The sequence below is a fragment of the Dermacentor andersoni genome, chromosome 2 (assembly GCF_023375885.2).
Source record: "Dermacentor andersoni chromosome 2, qqDerAnde1_hic_scaffold, whole genome shotgun sequence".
In the NCBI taxonomy this organism is placed as follows: domain Eukaryota; kingdom Metazoa; phylum Arthropoda; class Arachnida; order Ixodida; family Ixodidae; genus Dermacentor; species Dermacentor andersoni.
Genome location: NC_092815.1, coordinates 24594641 through 24609697, shown reverse-complemented (window position 1 = coordinate 24609697; position 15057 = coordinate 24594641). Strand labels below are relative to the sequence as shown.

General features: G+C 45.8%; 1 long non-coding RNA gene across 2 annotated transcripts in view; it reads right to left on the bottom strand.

Moving 5' to 3' along the window:
- Positions 1-15057, bottom strand: part of LOC140215907 (uncharacterized) — a 213845-nt gene that overhangs the window by 109828 nt on the left and 88960 nt on the right. For both annotated transcript variants that reach the window (XR_011892500.1, XR_011892501.1), the window contains one exon: positions 12229-12298. This is a non-coding gene — a long non-coding RNA (uncharacterized lncRNA). The remainder of the gene's footprint in view (positions 1-12228; positions 12299-15057) is intronic.

Sequence of the window (15057 nt, the reverse complement as noted above, 5' to 3'; positions counted from 1 at the left end):
GCGTGTTTTATTGTTCGCCACGTTTTCTTTAACACTTCGTCCTTTTAATTCGTTTATAACGCAAGGGAAATAGCGTTTCCGGGTTCCACTGTTCTTTCTTTACTAAGATTTAGTGAAGTAAATCTGACACGGTTTGCATCGCAAAACGGGTCTTCGAGATTTTAAGGCATACGCATTTGGTTTGTATATGCACTGTGGTTGCCGTGCTTGCTCAACTGATAGTGGAAATATTGTGTTATATGCCCACTGTGTAAAAGCATTCCACAAAGCGTTAACAAACAAACAAACAAACAAACAAACAAACAAACAAACAAACAAACAAACAAACAAACAAACAAACAAACGAACGAACGAACGAACGAACGAACGAACGAACGAACGAACGAACGAACGAACGAACGAACGAACGAACGAACGAACGAACGAACGAACGAACGAACGAACGAACGAACGAACGAACGAACGAACGAACGAACGAACGAACGAACGAACGAACGAACGAACGAACGAACGAACGAACGAACGAACGAACGAACGAACGAACGAACGAACGAACGAACGAACGAACGAACGAACGAACGAACGAACGAACGAACGAACGAACGAACGAACGAACGAACGAACGAACGAACGAACGAACGAACGAACGAACGAACGAACGAACGAACGAACGAACGAACGAACGAACGAACGAACGAACGAACGAACGAACGAACGAACGAACGAACGAACGAACGAACGAACGAACGAACGAACGAACGAACGAACGAACGAACGAACGAACGAACGAACGAACGAACGAACGAACGAACGAACGAACGAACGAACGAACGAACGAACGAACGAACGAACGAACGAACGAACGAACGAACGAACGAACGAACGAACGAACGAACGAACGAACGAACGAACGAACGAACGAACGAACGAACGAACGAACGAACGAACGAACGAACGAACGAACGAACGAACGAACGAACGAACGAACGAACGAACGAACGAACGAACGAACGAACGAACGAACGAACGAACGAACGAACGAACGAACGAACGAACGAACGAACGAACGAACGAACGAACGAACGAACGAACGAACGAACGAACGAACGAACGAACGAACGAACGAACGAACGAACGAACGAACGAACGAACGAACGAACGAACGAACGAACGAACGAACGAACGAACGAACGAACGAACGAACGAACGAACGAACGAACGAACGAACGAACGAACGAACGAACGAACGAACGAACGAACGAACGAACGAACGAACGAACGAACGAACGAACGAACGAACGAACGAACGAACGAACGAACGAACGAACGAACGAACGAACGAACGAACGAACGAACGAACGAACGAACGAACGAACGAACGAACGAACGAACGAACCAACGAACCAACGAACGAACGAACGAACGAACGAACGAACGAACGAACGAACGAACGAACGAACGAACGAACGAACGAACAAAAGAACTTGTTTTTATCTCGCCCCTTCAATCGGTGCTTAAGGGATCAATGTTTAATTATCTTGTTGAACGACTCAAAGTATCAAAGAAAAAAGTGATTTGCTTTTATCGTATGTCTTGCGTGCTCTGTACACCATTTACAAGATGGCCAGTGTTATGCCCCTACAGAGTCCCCAAAATGCGAGTCAAGAAGCGTCAATTAGTCGCTAAAGCGCTAAATGGATTTGGATGGATACTAAGCAAATGTCTGCCAACGAGCGTTGTTTTTTTTTCCTTTCTTGTTGATAATGCCCTTTCGCCGAGCAGAAACAAGGCAACCAAATAGACAAGGCAGAGCGCTGTGTTGTCTTGTCTATTTTGTTGTCCAGTTCTTGCGCTGGTTGAAAAGTACGGGCTGTGACAAATTAGCCCAACAATATACTTTATAACGATGCTGTATTTCCCTTTAGTCATTCACACGAGACTTTAGTCATTCACACGAGATCGTAATTTTACAGCTTCTTATTGAAGCTTTAATGTATGATGCCCCTGTCGTACTTATATCTGTATAATACGCGTACCGTTCGCGTCGTTGGTGGCTGTGCTTGCGTGCATCCTCTGAAAGGGCCCCTCACCAGGCCTGGCCATATTGAGCTGACAAGCGCAAAGCCTACATTGCGCGATAACAATCGTGTCTGCAAAGTATTACATCTCTAGGTGCCGCGGAAAGATGTGAAATTTCAATCCGAACGCCGTTTCCCTCTTCCCTCGCGGCCGCCGCGCTCCAAGCCGGACGGTGACGTAATCGTGCCCCTGCGCCTACGTAATCATGTCGTTAGTGTGGCGCCGCTCGTGGTGGCACGTGACTTCGAGAATTATTCAAGACAACATCTGTTATCTGTGCGATCTGTTGCTTGAATTGACGAATTGAAGTTTAGAGAAATAATAGAACACACAAACGGAATGTCTGCGTGTTTTTATTTTACTTCGCACCGAAGCAAGAGAGATGTACTTCCGCTTCGTCTGATTGTTCTCACGGTCGTGCGGTCACGTGCGCAGGTACCGAAACTATGCCATTTTTTACCGTGTCCCAGCGCGTGATCACGCTCTGCGATCCGCTTGTTCTGCCTCAGTATTCGTGTAGCACTGAATTATACCGCTAGTAATGTTTCCTTGTGCACAGAGCGCAAAATCGTACGCTGAGCGAACGAGACAACAACTCGAGTCCGACGCCGTCGGTAGAAGTGCGTAGCGCAAAAAAAAAAAAAAAAAAAAAGGCGAGGAGCAATAAAAAAAAATACAATGAAGGTGGGGCCTGTGACGTATACCTCCCGGGGTCCGCGAGGTCCGGTATGGGAGAACACAGGGAAGGAATTTCGCTTGCGTAGGCTAGACGGGGCGAGTGGAAAGAGCGTCTTGCTCGGCAGTGGAGCCTGCCTGATGAAATCATGGGTTCGCGGCACTGAAGTATTTGTATCTCGGCTATTAATGAGCCGATTCGAAAAACATTTTGGGACAGAATGCTCCCTGGAGGACGCGTAAAAACTTCAAGCGTATAACCAAAATTTGCCGTGGGGCCTGGTGAGGAGCCCTTTAATGCTTCTTGATCTACCCAGATGGTTCACTTATGCTTTTGATTGAGAAACATAATGCTACTTCTGTCTGAAGTTCCTCCATTCATTTAAAGGCCACTCATTTGCAGCAAGTGGTAAACTGTTAGCGTTTCAGCTTCATCCTCCCCCTACCCTCTGTTTTATTTTTTTCTGTAGTTACGGTTCTGGCGTTTACAAAGCGCGGGGCAGTACACTTAGTCTCACGTGCATGGGAACCTACTTGTGTGTTCCTTGAGCAAGATGAACACGGAGAATCGAAGGGCTTGATTTATTGACATGCTAAAAAGTAGATGTGGCAGATGATTGTGGCACCATTACTTTTTGACTGAGGACGAGTCAGTGTTTTACACATTTGTACCTGTACACTCTTTTCTCAGTAACAACCACATAAAACAACAGATAATTAAGTGGAGGAAAACGCTCTCTTTCTTAGAGCTGACTATTTGGACTTGTATGATAGCGTATCATTTGTCGGATATGACACGGTTTGCCTGCCGTAAAAAAATTAACACGAAGGTCGATTCGCTTTCCGTCTGAGTATACAGCAAAGCAGCACAATTAGACCAACTTTGCGCGTTGTAAAAATCTCTTGTATCTTACGAAAACGTTCTGCTTGTCGGGGCAACTATACGTAGAGGCCATCGCTTAGTTGAAGACAATTTGACCCGCTAGCTTCATCCGGCAACTCTGTCGCGTCTCATTCCACTTGCACTCACGCAAACAGCAAATCTTAATTTACCGAACCGCTCTAGTAAACCATCTGTTTCAAGTAAAAGTAATTTGTTCGTGGTGCCGCTGCTATTGATAAAAGGTCATGGGATCAAATCCCAGCAGTATAGACCACATTTCGATGGCGGCGAAATAAAAAAAAAACTTCCGTGTATCACGCGCTGGGAGCATTTTAAAGAACCGCAAGTGGTCAAACTTGATCCGGAGTCCCCCACTACGGTATGGCTATATCGCGGTTTTCACAAGTAAACCAGAAGAACTAAAATAACTAGTCAGCTGTCATCACCCTTAGTCATCGTACTTCGCTGACACACCAAAACATAAGCGGGATACGCTGTCATGACTTTACAAGCGTATCCTGGTACAGCCAATCGACAGCCGTCTGTTTCGTGCGTGCGCAATGACCGTATACAGTGCGTTTCATGTAACTTCAACCAAGAATTTAAAAAGAAGTGGTTAACCGCAGCTGCACAACACTAAGGACATATGAATGTGGCGCTCTCTAGAGTTTTTTTTTATATTCTGCTTAATCAGTTCATCAACGAAGATCAATTACGAAAAATTTTTAATATTGAATTTAAGACTAAGGGTGTTTTGTTGCGCTGTAGAGGGGATTCAGAAGCGGTCGATCCAATTTTTTTGTGGCAACGCACATCCTGCGTGGTGATATTTTTCGGTGTTTAAAGAACGACGAGCCAGGGGTAAAGATCTGCTCGCCAGTGCCCGCTTGGACAAGGATCGAACATGCTTTGTAGACGCTGCTTCGTGCGCTCAAGAGGAAGCTTTCTCCTCAGTGGTCATCGATTGTGATTCCAAAGTCCTCAGCTGCGCTACCATCCGCACTTCTAGTTCCAGCGTTGCAGAGCTGGTTGTAATTGCCCTTGCATTGACGGACGGTGTACATGACACGATTTATCCAGACTCCAATGCCGCTATCAGGGCCTTTCAGATGGGACTGGTGGCTCCCCAGGCCCTACGTATGATTCAAAATGCTAAAGACCTCAAACGTCACTCATTGGCCTGGTTCCCTGCGCACCTTGGAACAATTGAGGGTGCCTCGCTCAACCCCAACGAGGAGGCGCACTCGGCTGCACGAGGTTTGACTGACCATGCGCCGGGTAACGCGTTCTCTCCTGGGCGACCCGAGCCGCTCTGATCGTACAACGGGATCTGCAACCATAATTATCTCTCAAGAAGACTCCTGCCTTTACCGCACTCCTCGCTGTGCAGGGCCCAGGCAGTCACTCTCAGACTTCTGCAAACAAGCACTTACCCGTTGCCCCGCGGCACTGCACACAATCTGCCTCAACGGTTCCCAAGCCCGGACTGCTCTCTCTGTGGTTGTTATGCGGACTTCGAGCATTTCCTGTGGGGCTGCGCCTCTGCCAGTCCTCCTTTCACCCAAGGGGAAATTATGAAGCTTATTAAGGCCCAGGAACGGGCCTCTCAAATCCTTGCACTCCAGAGGGCCCACGAGAGGGCCGTGAGGTTTGAGCTGATGGTCCCCGAGTGGGCCTAGTCAGGTAATGTTGAGTTTACTCGCGTCTACTGTTGACTGAATAAAGTTATTTCACTCACTCGCTCACTCACCTGACAGTGCTCGTGCGCTATCGTATTGCAGCGCTTTCAAAAGTGCGTCGAGCTTATCAGGGGCGGCGGCGTTTCCTTTCCCTGTGCCACCACCAAAGATGACTCGCTGTGAAGCCGATGCCTAGAGCCACAGCCGCACACTTCGCCATGGTCCGCGCCCACAGCTCTTTCGCAGGAAGCGCGGTTGAGAGCGCGGCAATACGATAGCTTATGAGCGCAGTCACGTGGTTTTATTTCATATTTCGCGGGCTTTCCTTAACCCCGAAAACAATCGCCATGCAGCATGTACGTCGCCACAAAAAAATGTATCGGTCGTTTCTGAATCCCTTCTACAACGCAACTAAACGCACTTGACCCTAAAGTGGGCATGAAAATTTTCGCGTAATTCATCTTAGTTTATTAGCTAATTAAGAGGAATATAAAAACTACCCAAGGAGTGCCACATGACGGCGAACCATAGGCCGCTCGTTTCATTCAGCTGCGGCTCAACACTTTCTTTTGTTTAAGTGCTTAGTTCAAGTTGCGAGAGACACTCTGTATACTGCGGTATAAGAGCCAAAGTTCAGCGGCACGAGGCATCCGGAAAGCACTCACCACCATAGGTATGGCCTCACCGCAACTCTACGTGGCGGTGGCCCATTCCTTGGTGCACGGAGAGCCCCGGTGGTTGCGCCGGAGAAAAAGGTCGACAAAAGCGCGATGTCAGTTCCGTTGATAGCAGGCGGAAGGCTGGAGGAGGAAAAGAGGATGCCCTAGTGGCAGGCATGACTGCCGGCTTGCCGGTACTGCGATCTTCCCGCAACACCAATATTTGCCTCGAGAGAGCCGAGGCAAATACGATTTGGGGCGGAGTACTCCGGGGTCGTCCCTACCAGTATGAACCGACCCTTTCCTTTCTCCAAATGCGCTCCATCAGTTTCGGGCATATTTGGTTCTTTTTTTACCAAGTCTGTTTTCTTCATTTTTTTATATCTCTCCTTTCGTGAGCCTGACTTTACTATTTTCTGTTCCCTTTTACAAGACTATCGTCTGCCTTTTGTCCTTGGTTTCTGGCGCACTGAAAGAAAAGTATTCCTACCGGACTATTGCTGCAAAGGCGCGCGCAGTCTGTCCTGCGGATGAATGGACAAGCATTACGTGTCTGGGGGAGGTGTGCGTGCGTGCCTCGACGAATATCCCTGTCCTCGTCTTCCCACACAATATATTGTCTGGCTGGAAAGCAGCCTTCTATGAAGATGACGTGGAACATCCAAGAGATTCCAGCACTTCTTATTTTACGCGGGCATGACAAATATTGATACACGGCAATCTTTTCCATTTAAAACAAAAAAAGGGGGGGGTGGCGAGTGGGATGAAGTGGGGCGGGGGCTGATTGCTTTAGAGTTAATTATTATTATTTGTTTTGAATTTACAGTTAACACTCATTATGAAACGATGCATTGCAAGTACGCGCGGGCAGACGCGTGAGCAGACGGAGACAGCGCAAGCAGACGAAAACGGAATAAGAAGCAAGACAGCGCTCTGTCCTGTCTTGTTCCCTCATCAGCTCTCGCTGTACGTACTTCCAAAGTCGCACATTGAACCGAAGGGAACGGACTAGAAACATCGCAACAAAGCGTGAGCGACGTATGGGGACATACAAATGCTACACGGAGGTGCCGCGTGTCAACTGTGTGCATCGTCATTGTCCTGTTGCACTATATTCAAGTAGGCGCAAGATATGCGAATACACTCCGGCGTAGAGGCGATCGGCTTGGCGATCGAATATCGCTGCTGTATTGCGCCTTATCTGTAGGCTCTTCTACTATTAATTTGCTGGAAAGACCGGTTGAAAATATAATCTCAAGACAACAATTCTTGAATCTGCGTCTGCTTGCTTGAACAAATAACGAATGCCAGAATGTGACAAGACAGGCATGCATTTCTCAACAAGCCAGTAAAAAGAAAATATTTTACAACAGCACTGTCATAGAATGTGCGCCAGATGAAAATCTCATCGTAGGCGTACGATTATGTTTTTTATTGCACTTATGTTTTTCGTACACTGAACATGAAGGAAATAGAAAACCAACGAAGATTTAGAAAAAGCAGCGAACAATTATACAACTCACTGGTTCATTGTCATCTCCATTACTGTCTCTTAATCTGGGGTACGACTTCAAAAACGAAACTTTAAAGGTAATTAATTCTACAGAAGGTAGCTGTTCGCTGCATAGAAAATCTGCGACTAACTGAACATCCCGCTCCATCTCTTGACAAGCTTAAAATACTTACTGTTAACCAACTTCAAAAGCTTAAATTCGCCTTATATATTCGCAAGGAAATTGGAAATGACGTGGTAAGTCATGTGACTCATTGCTACCCTACTAATGCTCCCTATTATCTCCGACACGAGTGATTTAGAATACCGTTATTCAGAACTATCTACGGAAATCAAACATTGTTCTACGTAACATAACCTACTCCCCAACAATAGTTACAGGCACGAACTTATTGAGCAAAGTTTATCGAAAAGTGTAGTTCTAAAGTCAGTCTAAAGAAAAATGTTAAAATTTACTTACTCTCTGGTACGATGCCTTATGTAAGTTTCTGAGTTAAAATAATTTTTCTATTGTCCTATAGTCTTAGTAATTTGCTATATTCTCTAGAAGGTATACATTGCTACAAACGGGAATGTTATATTTAGTATAGCGCTTGCATCATGTTGTACTTTTTAAATATATTGCCCGTTACATCTTTTCCTTCTTTTTTCCCCATGTCATTGCTCTTGTTATGAGTTATTGCTGTTGCATCAATGTGTGATTCTGGGGCTAATAAAACATACCTGTACCTAATACCTAATAAACATACTTCTGTTTTGAACTATTTTTGTCATGCTCTAATGCAAAAAGGTATTGCTCTTTTTTTTAGTTTCACTACTTCAGAGCAAATGTATATATGGAGGGACCTTTGTCAGGCAGAGCTCATCTGCCTTTAGTCCTTTCAACCAAGGCAATGGATGTCTGAATAAATTGAAACTGAAACTGAAACCCAAAACCACGTGGAGTGCAATCTGCTGCTGGGACAGCTGGTAGTTTTTGGCTGCACGACCAACTCTCCGGGGTCCTTTTCCTCCCATATAGGCCTCGCTTCGTAAATGTCAAAGGGTCTGAGGTTAATAGCGGCCACAAGCGCTACCTAATCGTTTTTTTTTGTTTCTGCGCTATTTTTGTTCATTGTGTCGAATAAAGGAGAGCCGCAGCGAAATTCGATCTGTCGAACCATTAACGCCAATCTGGCGGACTTATGCTCGGTGCAGGGATCGCGGCAGTTTGCTAGTCAATGGGCGATGCAGGCCTCCGCAGAACTGATAAGCGGGCTTTCGTGAAGCCCACAGTATTACCCCATACCCTTTCACTGTAGTGTTTTCCACAGACGTCGCAGACACTCCGATTGTTTCGCAATAATCCAATAACTTTCGTGCCGTGCTCCATCGGGGCCCTCCACGTTTTTCTTTCGTTTCGTAAGCCAGCAGTTTGCTGAACGGAAATGCTTTGCAGACAGTTTCGTTGCGGTCTCGTTAACCATTTATACATTAGTCATTGTGCCTTCTGCAGGACATGCAGACGAAGGGTTCCTGCACCAGAGTCTCATGGTTGTGCAAGCACCGTTTCAGTCTCAGTTCTGTCTTCTTCTACCTCCGCTTTTCATTTTATGTGCACTGCTGAGCATTTTTTTTAAGTTTTTGCTTTCGTAGTTCAGGTTCACTTGACAGCGCCGCTCTTAAGCGCCCGTTTCTGGGTTCAGTATCGTCAAGCCTCGGCGCAACCGTGCGCTGCACGCGTTCGTCGTCGTCTTCCACAGCTGTCTCCGATGCCACTCATTAAGCTAGCGTTCCCGTATTGCCCCTCCTTCTGCGAAGGCGTTGACCGCACTACCAGTCGGTGCGGTGATTTGGGCCTGAAATTCTTTGCCTCAATATATCTCGAGATGAAAACACGTATACTGCTGCGTTCAAATTTCGCACTAGGGAATGTCGTAATTGTCGCACATTTTTGCTCTTTGAGAGACCATCTATGCAACGCTAATTATAAATCGTAATTGTTTCAATCCTCACTTAAGTATGCATTTCACATACATTGTTTATTATATAAATTTTAGGCCAACGCACAGGAGCCGACGCAAAGGACCACATTCACAGGCTTCAGGGATACAGTCAGAAGTGGGCGACACTTCCCCTCAACCGCTCAATCCTAGTAATATAGTAACTGCCAAGTTGCGTAATCCCGTTATGATAGGGACTTGTTCATTTCCGTTTACTGAAAATTTCTCATTACGACAGCTTTAAAATTTATGTTTATTCGTATACAGAAACTGTAAACCTATACCGACCTTGTGCTTCACAATATACAAGATTGTGTTTGTGGCTACACTTTTACCTCGCAACAAGGCTGGATAAAACGAAAGCGCATTTATACGCTTTCATCCCGGACGAGCACGACGTTTTCTTGAATTACCAAGCGTTGTTTCTCAGAAATCCGAATGGTTTACATCTGTAGCTTCGTGCTACGTTAGTGTAGATGACAATGTTTCCCTTTCACAATATTTCCTTCATATTGTGATATTCCACACAATTGATTTGCCATATTCAATGTCCCAGTGCTTGGAGTTATCGATTTAATTGTCCTCGCGGTGGAATCTGCTAGCCTCCTGGTTAGCTCAGATGGAAGAGCAACCGCCCCGGAAAGACGTTGGTCCCGAGTGTGTATGCCAGACCAAGACGAATTTTTTATCAACTGCGAAGCATTGTTTCTAAGAAACGCGTTTAGGCTTCCTTTCTAGTTTCATGCTGCATTCCGGTGGATGACAATCTCTCCCTTTCATGATACTTCACTTATACATTTACGCCATCGTGGGTGACTAAATGGATAAACAAAAACACGTAATTTAAAACACACTTATTGTATTCTAAAGGGCAAACTTCCGAATTAAAAGAAATGATCATAGTGGTAAAGATATATAGAACAGCGTTATGTTGAACCAGGACATACTCTGAAGAACTGACAAGAGCAAGCACAGAAGCAAACCTGCAGAATCATGCAAAACCAACTATCCCAAACGCTGACGTTACTAAGAGTATGTGGTGGCCTGTGCAGGCCCAGTGGCTAACTGTATTTCACGTCTAGAGTGTAACGCATAGTAGTTCGATAATCAATCAGTCTGCAGCATCGAGTCAATCACTGCGCTGAGCATGCTCCAACGCCATGTACTACAGCGTTCAGCGATTTAAAAACGCTACTCGAAACCTCCGAAATTGGCGCAGCGCGAAGCCCGCCTATCGCATGACTCGTTAAACACTCCAGATAGCACGAATTAGCCGAGGCTCTTCACTTTAAATCGTTCCTTTCGGCGTTGTTTATCTCGTGTCTACGCAGCATCGAGAGGTGTTTACGGGTGTTCACAATGCAGTCTAAAGGTTTCTAGTCCCACCAGTCTCATTGCTGAACTCGGCCCAGCTCGAGAGATGCGCGCTCGAATGCCCGCCCCCAACGCAGCCCTTCCCCGTGCACTCTTTCAGCCCTGCTACAGCCACGCGCCGCTTCGTGCCCACTCCGGACCAAACACATTAAACTTTCTTCTTCCTAATGCGGCCACCATGGGGTAACGCGAACCGTGGCACAGAGATGAGAGGGACGAATGGCGTGTGTATAGGAAGCCTCCAGAGAGGCCGCCAACGACTGCGCTGCGAAATTCTACAATGGAAGGGCGTCGAAACGGGAGGGTGGCAAAAAGACGCGGTCCGCTCTTGTCACTCGGCTGTTAGGCTGATAGTAGCGTCTCGTCCATTCTCGCCAAAGCGTTGCGCGTGCAGGAAAACATGCGTGAGTGCGGCCGCTGCCATTGAGAATGACAATGGGAGCTTTGCGCAGCTTTGTCCCGGAAATTGCGCCATCGCCAGTCGAGCCTACTTTCTTTGCACTGCGCGCCTTTACCCTTCCCAAATTGGCTTTCCCTTTCGGGCGAATGCTTCACTAACGCTTTGGGCCTCTTGGGGTTGAGCTGATTCCTATGCTAGCTCAGGCCGTGTGTCCTTAACCGAGTCACCGCGCCTGGCTATAATTCTGTGCTGCTGATAAGTGTACCGGTGCAGTAGCCGCCTATACTCCGTTGTTCGAGAGGAATTCCGCGTTATAGCTCGTTCTTTTTTTTTTTTTTGTAACTGGCGCAAAGAAAGCTCCTTTTGAATTCACCCTTCAAGGAACTTGCCCGACCATAGGGCCTTCTCTCCCTTACCAAAGATATTTTCTGTTAGTTGCAGTTGTCTCCGCAAATTCATTCTTTCTTTGTGCAAAAGTGACAAATGAAAGTTCGATTAAGGCAGGAAGTACAAAAAATGCCATATAAAAATATTAGCAAAAGTGTGTCCTATGCAATTGAAAAAATTTAAAACAAGGAAAATTCGACTGCAAGTCCGCACGGGCTTTATGAATACTGCACAATGTAATCGATCTGAATTTCTGGTGGCAGAAACAGTATCCTTAGTATTCGAAACTCATCTAATCCACAACTGACAAGAATAAGAGCGCCAAACCTAAAGTAAGACATTCTTGTTTATGTTTGGTTATTACTTTCGGTTGAAGAAATCTAATGTGTTTTTTTATGAACCTTTATTTCCTCAAGGTCGTCGAGTAAAACCCTTGGAAATGCGGCGTACTTCTCTTTCCTTCTTTCGCCTAAGTTGAAATAATTCATGCACGCCACTATGGGCACTTTTCAAGTACGTATATCTGTGCCATGATCCAGGAAGAACAAAATTTTGTACACAGAGTTCACAACTGTATACCACAGTCGTCATCCTTACTTTGAAAGATCTCTGGTTGGCCCAGAAACTCCTATCATCCATCGTTGTCCGGAAGTCTGTTGAAGTCATCCTGAAACAGAAAGCATATTTAATGCACTTTGTTCAGGACTTTCTCAAAATTATTATCACCTCAAAATTCGGATCAACCGTGATCGTATCTTTCATATTTCAATTTATCCCAAAAATTATTCCAGGAAGAACTGGAATTGTTAATTGCTATGAAAAATATTACCGTTACCAAATTAAGCAAATTCGCAATCACAATAGAAAATACAATAAAGTTGTAAGCAATGTGCGCATTGCTTTTAAGAAAAGGAATTGGGTGGGAAGGACGGGGGTAGACGATCAGATAGAGTGTAGAGAGACGCAGGAGTCCTCGCACATAGGCTATAATGCAGCGATCAAGGTCACCCCTCAATCTATATGCAAAGGGGCAGTCAAGAGCAACACTTAGAAAAGTTAGAATGTAGAAAATAACAAAACTGGTGAGCTCCAGTATAGAGATTAAGCAGAGAAAGCGGAAAAAAACGGTTGCCTGAAGAGGCGTCTCGTCATCATGGAATTTTTTTTACTTATCTTATTTATGGATGGATGCGGGTGTATATAATTACGCACGGCTATTTCTGCCACATATCTTTCTAAGGTGCAGATTTCTTTTATTGCAAGGTGAAATAATCGGACGTCATACGAGCTACATTTCAACTTACCGCAAGGCAAAATAAAATGTCATAAAACACCTAAATCAGCACCTTTTATCAGGCTACTTTCAACGAGGCATGAAGCATTCTGTTACCAGCTTACTTTATCGAAAAACCGTTACGCTAACCTGCGTTCTTCCAAGCGTTGCATATTAGGCAAATGAACTCCGTCACATTGCAAAATATTTTACAACCATAAAAGCAAATTAAGGGCTAACTGGCCCGTGCTCAAACCCTCACACCAAAAATGTTGTAAGTGTATGCGTTATAGACCGATTTACACCCTAATTCGGTTTTAAGGGCGTAAAATATTTTACAGTGCAGAACAAAGAACGCTCACTTTACTTAAAACTGTCTTTTCCCTTTTATTTTGCTACATATAATCTTATTTTGCGTTGAAAGCAAGCTTATGAACGTGATTCCAAATTGAGGAGGAGAAAAATCTATCCCGTGTGATGTGAAAAAAGCTGAGAGATAAATGAAAACCAAAGAATAATACCCTTTAAAACGAATCCATGGCAGAACAAGGATATTAACCATGAGCGGTGTCATAAAGCATTTACGTCCATCTTCGTCAGCTTCAAGCTCGCCGCATTACTGTTGCCTTCACGCTTCCTTTCTGTCCTTCGCTGCTTAAGAGACCGGTAAATGTCGCAACTGATAAAACTCACGTCGGAGAAGCAGCCAAGTCACAGCCTAGGCACCCCATGGCAACGTGACGCGTTTCATTTACTTGTCGTATCCGAGGCTGTCACTGTGTAATTCCCGCTGGAGCCACTTCTAACGTAAGTGAACAGTCTCGTGGCGCGATGAATCGTGCATACTGCTACACCTACACAGTGGACATGTTAGATGGCACACATAAACGTTGATTAGTAGCCGAGGTGGCGCGAGACGTTGCCTTAACCATCAGGGACAGAAAGGGGCCGCTGTTTTGTGTGGGTCATTGCGAGAGAAGTGGGAAAAGCATTCGAGCTGCAATTCTGTCTCCAACACAAGGCGTACCACACGGTCCTTGTCAGGTTTTACGTTAGGTTCAAGCTTAAGCACAAACGAGTGCCTGAAGCTGCCGCCACTTTCCGCTTTCAGCTTGCCGTCCCATTAATTTCTTTTGAATATGTTCTGTTTCGTTTTGCTACATCACTTTTCTAGGCCCTCCGAACTAAACGAGCGTTTCTGACTATATTGTGAACGTTATTCGGAGGGTTCGTGCCCAAAGACTTACATCTCCTCCTTTCCTTTTTCCTTCTCATATTTCCCCCTTTTTCCACGGGTAGAGTAGCCAACCGGGTGCGGCCTTGGTTAACCTGCCTGCATTTCCTCGCGTTGTAGGCTTACAAGGCGACGCGAGCACTGCTACATTTCACGAAATCGACTGGCCTCCGTGACCGATCGTAGGCGCGAAGTGATGGACAACCGCTCGTGTTCATACGGAGAGTACCTTCTTCCCTCCCCTCTCTTTCATTTCTTTACATCCCTTAAACCGCTTCCCGCCACGTAGGGTAGTGAACCGGACGTGCGTCTGGTTGACCTCCCTACCTTTCCTTCCTCCTCCTCCTCTTTCTCTTTCTCCCAACAAGCCATTCCACAACTATCACATTTACCCATGGCCACGTAACTCCAGAAATTCTTAACAGGCATTCAAGTAATCTTCCTAACAGTACAATAAGTTGGACCGTACTTAAGAAGTGCATCAACCATCAACGTTTCCGCATCATCTGCTTTACTGCTGCTGCTGCACCCTCAAGTGCTGCAGCGTTACACAATTACAGTCACGGAGCCTTAACCTTAATATAATAGGTGGCATGCACGAGAAAGGCCATATGTGGAGCATCTTGCATGCGTAGAACTTTTAACGCGACAGCGTTAAGGAGCTCGTGTCGCAGAAAAGCCGGTGTCGTCGGTGTCGGCGTCCGCGGCGTTGGCCGTGAGCGAAAAATTCCCGCAGGCAACTCATAAATAAAAACAACTTGCAACATGAGCTGCGTGCTAATCGAACCAGGGTCTCCGGAGTGTGAGGCAGAGACGCTACCACTCAGCCACGAGTTCGATGCTTCAAGGCGGTACAAAAGCGCCTCTAGTGAATGCGGTGTCGTCTTAGAAACGTGCCGTAGAAAGTTATACTGCGGTG